Source organism: Schistocerca piceifrons, chromosome 4 (assembly GCF_021461385.2).
Source record: "Schistocerca piceifrons isolate TAMUIC-IGC-003096 chromosome 4, iqSchPice1.1, whole genome shotgun sequence".
NCBI classification, from domain to species: Eukaryota; Metazoa; Arthropoda; class Insecta; order Orthoptera; family Acrididae; genus Schistocerca; species Schistocerca piceifrons.
Window position 1 is genome coordinate 6,937,060 of NC_060141.1, and position 7,721 is coordinate 6,944,780.

Below are 7,721 nucleotides of genomic sequence, written 5' to 3' on the forward strand. Positions count from 1 at the left end.
AGTAAAGGAAACAAAAGAAAAATTCGGAGTAGGTATTAAAATTCATGGAGAAGAAATAAAAACTTTGAGGTTCGCCGATGACATTGTAATTCTGTCAGAGACAGCAAAGGACTTGCAAGAGCAGTTGAACGAAATGGACAGTGTCTTGAAAGGAGGATATAAGATGAACATCAACAAAAGCAAAACGAGGATATGGAATGTAGTCGAATTAAGTCGGGTGATGCTGAGGGAATTAGGTTAGGAAATGAGACACTTAAAGTAGTAAAGGAGTTTTGCTACTTGGGGAGCAAAATAACTGATGGTCGAAGTAGAGAAGATATAAAATGTAGACTGGCAATGGCAAGGAAAGCGTTTCTGATGAAGGGAAATTTGTTAACATCGAGTATAGATTTAAGTGTCAGAAAGTCGTTTCTGAAAGTATTTGTATGGAGTGTAGCCATGTATGGAAGTGAAACATGGACAATAAATAGTTTGGACAAGAAGAGAATAGAAGCTTTCGAAATGTGATGCTCCAGAAGAATGCTGAAGATTAGATGGGTATATCACATAACTAATGAGGAGGTCCTGAACAGAATTGGGGAGAAGAGGAGTTTGTGGCACAACTTGGCGAGAATAAGGGACCGGTTGATAGGACATGTTCTGAGGCGTCAAGGGATCACAAATTTAGCATTGGAGGGCAGCATGGAGGGTAAAAATTGTAGAAGGAGACCAAGAGATGAATACACTAAGCAGATTCAGAAGGATGTAGGTTGCACTAGGTACTGGGGGATGAAGAAACTTGCACAGGATAGGGTAGCATGGAGAGCTGCATCAAACCAGTCTCAGGACTGAAGACCACAACAACAACAACAACAATGCATGTTGTAATGTTTACCAACAGTTGTATATGTGTACGTGTGTAAATCATACAGTGAATTCCATAAAGCAGAAAACAAATAACAATGTACATTAAAAGTATCCAACCTCGCAGATCATTCGGAGTACGGCATATATCTATACGAAGTGTCTTACTTCAAACGGTCGTTCCTGTCAAACCATGAATACTTACCATTCCTCGTGGGACATTCCTGTATAGACTTTATTGACTTCCATTGCATTAATCTTACTGTAATAGATTTCAGATCGAGTTTAAAAACCCATGCTTTCATAACGCAGAATGTAGTATTGAGTCAAAGTGTAAGAAATACGCCAATCACTAAGCGAAGCGCCGAAGACCGTGAAGTAACTGCATACTGTCACGTGGGCACTTATACACGAAAGCTGTGTTTAATGAAACGAGATTCTCTTTTTAAACGCAAGAACTCATACTGGACCTAAAGTCGAGAATCTCTGCTATTAGCGTCACAGAAAGAATGACCGCCAGTATTACGCTTCGGATTAATTCTACGGCGATCTTATCTGGAGTTAAAAATCGAAGTAATCGTTAAGTGTAAAATTTCGGGGCTGTGTATCGGACTTGCGGAGAGCCTTTAAATGGGGTTTTGTGTACTTAGAATGTATAAAGCTGTAAGCAATAGAGTTTAGGGAACATTTATTTGTCCGCGTCGAACATATTTCTCGGTTGTTAGGCCATCACGAGGCCTTAACACCCAATTAACTGCGGCGAGAGCCCCGCGTTCCGCCGTCGCCGTGCAGGAACCGTAATGGCTGCCTGAGGGGCTGGGGCCCTCAGATACCGGCAGGCAGCGAACACCTCGCCGGTCACAGCCCCCAGTAGTGTACAGCGCAGCCGGGGGACGTTCACACGGTACGGACGAGTTAAAGACCCGTTATTTGGCTTATAACTGAAGTCTCTGCTGTCATAAATCGAACCAAAGCGTCCCGGAAATGGCGATGTGCCAGTGCGTTCTAGATTGGAACCAGACAGTCACACATCTTCCGTCTCGAGCACTACGTTCGAGGCGTTCTCCGGCCCTGCTGTTGAAAATAAAAGTGCGATCTCTCAGTCCTTCAACTTATGGCCGCCATCGTTCTTCTTCCTGGAATGCGTGCAACACCCCTGTAACGATCGCTTTAATTCTGTTTTGCACATAAAGCTTGAGCCAGAGTTCCCTCCTTTTTTTTCACGAACAGTACCTGACAGTTCACTTTACTCCACACCAAACGATACAGTTATTTGTCTTTCTGCTGAATGTGGACACGTATACGTGATTTATTAAAAGTATTATAAAAAAAGCACTCCGTCTTCAGGCCAGGAGTGGCCTACCGGGACCATCCGACCGCCGTGTCATCCTCAGAGGAGGATGCGGATAGGAAGGGCATGGGGTCTGTACACCGCTCTCCCGGCCGTTACGATGGTATTCTTGACCGAAGCCGCTACTATTCGGTCGAGTAGCTCCTCAATTGGCGTCACGAGGCTGAGTGCACCCCGAAAACTGGCAACAGCGCATGGCGGCTGCGTGGTCACCCATCCAAGTGCCGGCCGCGCCCAACAGCGCTTAACTTCGGTGATCTCACGGGAACCGGTGTATCCACTGCGGCAAGGCCGTTGCCTAAAAGTATTATAACAAGGTGGCACAAAAAAATCTTCCGAACAGAAACTTGGGTTCTCCAACTGGTTTCTGTGTTAATACAAGATGCTGATTGCTTTGAAAATTTCTATGGCTGCTCTTGAGCTTTCAATAATCTACCCTTAGTCAAAGTCGCGTATCTCATTGTATTTCCTCATTTTCCGGCCATATCTTCGCTGGGGTGATCTCCCATCCGTGTCTACTTCGTTTACGTACTTGTGTTACCGCGTCACGTGCCCGCAACGCCAGCAGGGGGCATCCGACGTCGCGGTGCGCGTTTTGGCTGATGAGTGTATCTGGACTGTAGCCGTATACGTGAAACGCGGACAATAAGAACGGAAAACGCGAAGGAGAATGAGGTGCTACAAAGGAATGCTGAAGATCGGATGGGTAGATCGGACGGCCACTGAAGAGGTATTCAGTCGTATTGGGGAGTAAAGAAGTTTATGGAATAACTTGAGTAAAAGAACGAATGGCTCAATGGGAAAGTTTCTGAGCCGTCAAGGGATGACTAATTTGATAATGCAGGGAAGTGTGTGAGGGTCGAGAACGGAACTCGTAAGTTGCAGAGATGAAGAGGTTCGCACAGCAAAGGCTAGCGTAGGGAGGTGCAATGAAGCAATCTTTGAGTTGAAAGGAGTCTACAGAGGTACACATATATGTAGCACTCGAATACTGTAATGATAGTAATGTAAACTAAAATGAAACTATTATCTTGTAAACGATGTATGTGTCTGATGGGCTGTATAAAGCGCACCACCGCAGAGCTTCTGGTCTGAGATTGTATTGTTGGAGTACGAGAAAGCTTGGCACACAGCAGTGAGTGTGTATCAGTCTGTGAGCGGAAGAATAGTAGGCAGTTTCTGTGGTGTGGTCTGTAAAGCCACCAAGTGTTGAATTATAATGTAGCAATTTTCTCATCCCATTATTTTGTGTTACACCGCACGTAAAATAGGTACTTAAAATGATGAGTGATTCTGTAATGGAATGTAAAGTGAAATGATGAAATGTAAATGCAATTGTGACAAAAAAGGATTGCTGGATCGATATTACAAGAAGCTTTACGAGTACATGTATTATTGTAAATATAAATGTGGAAGCAGAAGTCTTCTCGCATTTAAGGTAAAGAAGTTAATTTTTCATTACTTTTGCCAGCGCGTTAGTGTGAATGAGTTGGCTGATTATTGGTAATAGTGAGTCCTGTGTTGAGGATGTACGTAAACAGATTTGATATATAGGCTAGTTAGATATTTCCCTTTTGTAATGTTTCTAAGATTCGTTAACACAGGTATACTTAATATGATGATTGGTCTTTATGCTTTTTAGTGATGTTAGATAGTACTTACTGTACAAATCTCAATATTTGTGACTACGTCAGCAAAGAAAGGTTTTCACTTAGTAAAAGGGATGTAATTTTACTGGGTAATGTAATTTCAGTTGTCAGACGCTTTGAAAAGCCAAACGTAACTTCGAATACAGCCTCACTGTTGAAAAAGGCCGTAATTTACCCAAATCACTACCGCCGCCCTGTCCAAGTCATATGTTTTATAAAGACATTAAATTTTAACTAAATGTTATTGATCAGCCAAAAGAATATCACGTGTATTTCAAAGTATTACGGCCAGTATTGCACACCGCTGAGCCTGTAGGGAGACTGTTTTGTTCTTCCTCACGAGACAGCAGAATATAACGCGTTCCACGGTTGCTGCTTTAGTGATAAGACAATTTCATTCGTTTGTTATGCGCACAGGCACCAGTTCTGAACAGGGCCAGAGGATTCAGTACATCAAGGGGTGAATGCATTTTGCAGCGACTGTCCTTCTTTATAGGTAATTGAAGTTGTATTGCTCAGTCAGTTCGTGTAAAGTTTCTGCTAACAATAAGACAGAGTAAGTACATCACTTGCAGTTAAAACACACTACACGATAACGCCAGATTTGAAACTTCCTGGCAGATTAAAACTGTGTGCCGGACCGAGACTCGAACTCGGGACCTTTGCTCTACCAACTGAGCTACCCAAGCACGACTCACGCCCCGCCCTCGCAACTTTACTTCTGCCAGTACCTCGTCTCCTACCTTCCAAAATTTACAGAAGCTCTTCTGCGAACCCTGCAGAAAATCTCATTCTGGAAACTCCAGATTTGTATGCATTCCCAGTACAGGCATTCATTTAAGTAATTTCAGTAATTATAAAAAAACATTACAGAATCACCACGAGAACAACAATAACAATACAACAACAACAATATTTATGCAAAGAAAGCACGAGTACATTATTTACATTTTGTGTGTGGACTGTGCAAAATGATACTTTCATTAGGCATCACCTTTTTCTAGTTGCTTTTTTACGTGTTATTTATAATTAAGCTGCACTTCATTCTGCATACAGTAGCACCTTGTTTCAGTATTACACACGGAAGAACCAAAGAAATTTATACACCTGCCTAATACCATGTAGGGCCCCAGTGAGCACGCAGAAGTGCCGCAACACGACGTGGCATGCACTGGACTAACGTCTGAAGTAGTGCTGGAGGAAATTGACACCCCGCAGGGCTGTCTATAAATCTTTAAGAGTACGAGAGGGTAAGTTCTCTTCTGAACAGCAAGTTGCAAGGCTTCCCAGATATGCTCAACAATTTTCATGTTTGGGGAGACTGGTGGCCTGCGGAAGTGTTTAAACTCAGAAGAGTGTCCCTGGAGCTACTCTGTAGCAATTCTGGACGTGTGGGATATCGCATTGTCCTGCTGGAATTGCCCAAGTCCGTCGAAGTGGACAATGGACATGGATGGATGCAGGTGATCAGAAAGGATGCTGAAGTACGTGTCTCCTGTCAGAGTAGAATCTAGACGTATCAGGGGTCCCATATCACTCCAACAGCACACGTCCCACGCCATTACAGAGCCTCCACGTGCAGTCCCGTGCTGACATGCAGGGTCCATGGATTTATGAGCTTGTGTCCTTACCCATACACGTCCATCCGCTCGATACTGTTTCAAATGAGACTAGTTTCAAGTCATCAACAGTCCAATGTCGGTGTTGACTGGCCCAGGCGAGGCGAAAAACTTCGTGTCGTGGAGTCATCAAGTGTACACGAGTGGGCCTTCGGCTCCGAAAGCCCATATAGATGATGTTTCGTTGAATGGACCGCACGCTGACGCTCGTTGATGGCCCAGTACTGAAATCTGCAGCCGGCCGGAGTGGCCGAGCGGTTCTAGGAGCTTCAGTCTGGAACCGCGCGACCGGTACGGTAGCAGGTTCGAATCCTGCCTCGAGCATGGATGTGTGTGATGTCCTTAGGTTGGTTAGGTTTAAGTAGTTCTAAGTTCTTGGGGACTGATGACCACAGAAGTTAAGTCCCATAGTGCGCAGTGTTTTTTTTTTGTTTTTGTTTTTTTTTTAATCTACAGCAACTTGTGGAAGTGTTGCACTTCTGTCACGTTGAACGATTCTCTTCACTCGTCGTTGGTCCCGTTCTTGCAGGATCTTTCTCCGACCGCAGCGATGTCGGAGATGTGGTGTTTTACCGGATAGCAGATATTCACGGTACACTCGTGAAATGGTCGTACGGCAAAATCCACACTTCATCGCTACTTCGGAGATGCTGTGTCCCAGTTCTCGTACGCCGACGTTCAAACTCACATGAATCTTGATAACCTGGCATTGTTGCAGCAGTAACCCATCGAAGAACTGTGCCAGACACTTCTTGTCTTATATAGGTGTTGCTGACCACAGCGCCGTATTCCGCCCGTTAACAAATCTCTACATTTGAATACACAGGCATATACCAGTTTCTTTGGTGCTCCAGTGTACATCACAGAAGCTGTAATTGTGTACAAGAGATCATTACTTCCCCAGTTTGTGCAACGGTTGCCGCAACTGGTGTCTTGTGCCATGTGTCGAAACAGTTCAAAAATGTTCAAATGTGTGTCAAATCTTATGGGACTTAACTGCTGAGGTCATCAGCTTACACACTACTTAACCTAAATTATCCTAAGGACAAACACATACACCCGTGCCCGAGGGAGGACTCGATCCTCCGCCGGGACCAGCCGCACAGTCCATGACTGCAGCGCCTTAGACCGCTCGGCTAATGAAATGTTCAAAAATGTGTGTGAAATCTTATGGGACTTAACTGCTAAGGTCATCAGGCCCTAAGCTTACACACTACTCAACCTAAACTATCCTAAGGACAAACACACACACACCCATGCCCGAGGGAGGACTCGATCCTCCGCCGGGACCAGCCGCACAGTCCATGACTGCAGCGCCCTAGACCGCTCGGCTAATCCCGCGCGGCTGGAAACAGTTGCAGCTGGCCATTTCGAATCGTACACTGCGTGTAGTACCTCCTGTACTTTGGCGCGTTAAAGCGTCAGCAGCGTACAAGTAATGAACAGGTACAAGTGAGCTGTCCAAAAGTACGTGGATGTGTGTAAGTGGGGAGAAGAGCGTTGTCGGGACAGGAGGTAACGAGTGTAAGCAGCACTTAGTATTCCGGGCGGACAGCTGGGCAGCGCAGTAAGGCGTGTCGATAGGCTGCAGGACGTGTCGATAGCGCGCCGTGTGGGGATGCTGTGGGGCCGCGTATAGCCGCTGTTTTATAGGCGGCGGTCGGCGCCTAACGACTGCGCACGACGGGGCCACGGAGGGACGTGGCCCGCCGGACACGTCGTAAAGCGCCGCCGCCCGTCCACGGCCTGGTCATTCGCGCCCGGCCGCCACTTTTAACAACGCTCACCGGCAGTCAAGGCGCACCGAGCCCTAAAGCCGATTCCCGCTGTTGTAACGCGCTGCAGCTGACCGCCACACGGCCGGGGGACGAATGTACGCTCCGTTTGCGACCTCTACATCTACATCTACATCTACATTTATACTCCGCAAGCCACCCAACGGTGTGTGGCGGAGGGCACTTTACGTGCCACTGTCATTACCTCCCTTTCCTGTTCCAGTCGCGTACGGTTCGGGGGAAGAACGACTGCCGGAAAGCCTCCGTGCGCGCTCGAATCTCTCTAATTTTACATTCGTGATCTCCTCGGGAGGTGTAAGCAGAACCTGGACAGCAAGCTACACCGCGATGCAGAGCGCCTCTCTTGCAGAGTCTGCCACTTGAGTTTGCTAAACATCTCCGTAACGCTATCACGGTTACCAAATAACCCTGTGACGAAATGCGCCGCTCTTCTTTGGATCTTCTCTATCTCCTCCGTCAACCC

General features: G+C 46.1%; 1 pseudogene; it reads right to left on the reverse strand.

Annotated features, from left to right (window-relative positions):
- Positions 1–2,376: 2,376 nt before the first annotated feature.
- On the reverse strand, positions 2,377–2,493 carry LOC124796911 (annotated as a pseudogene).
- Between the last annotated feature and the right edge of the window lie 5,228 nt (positions 2,494–7,721).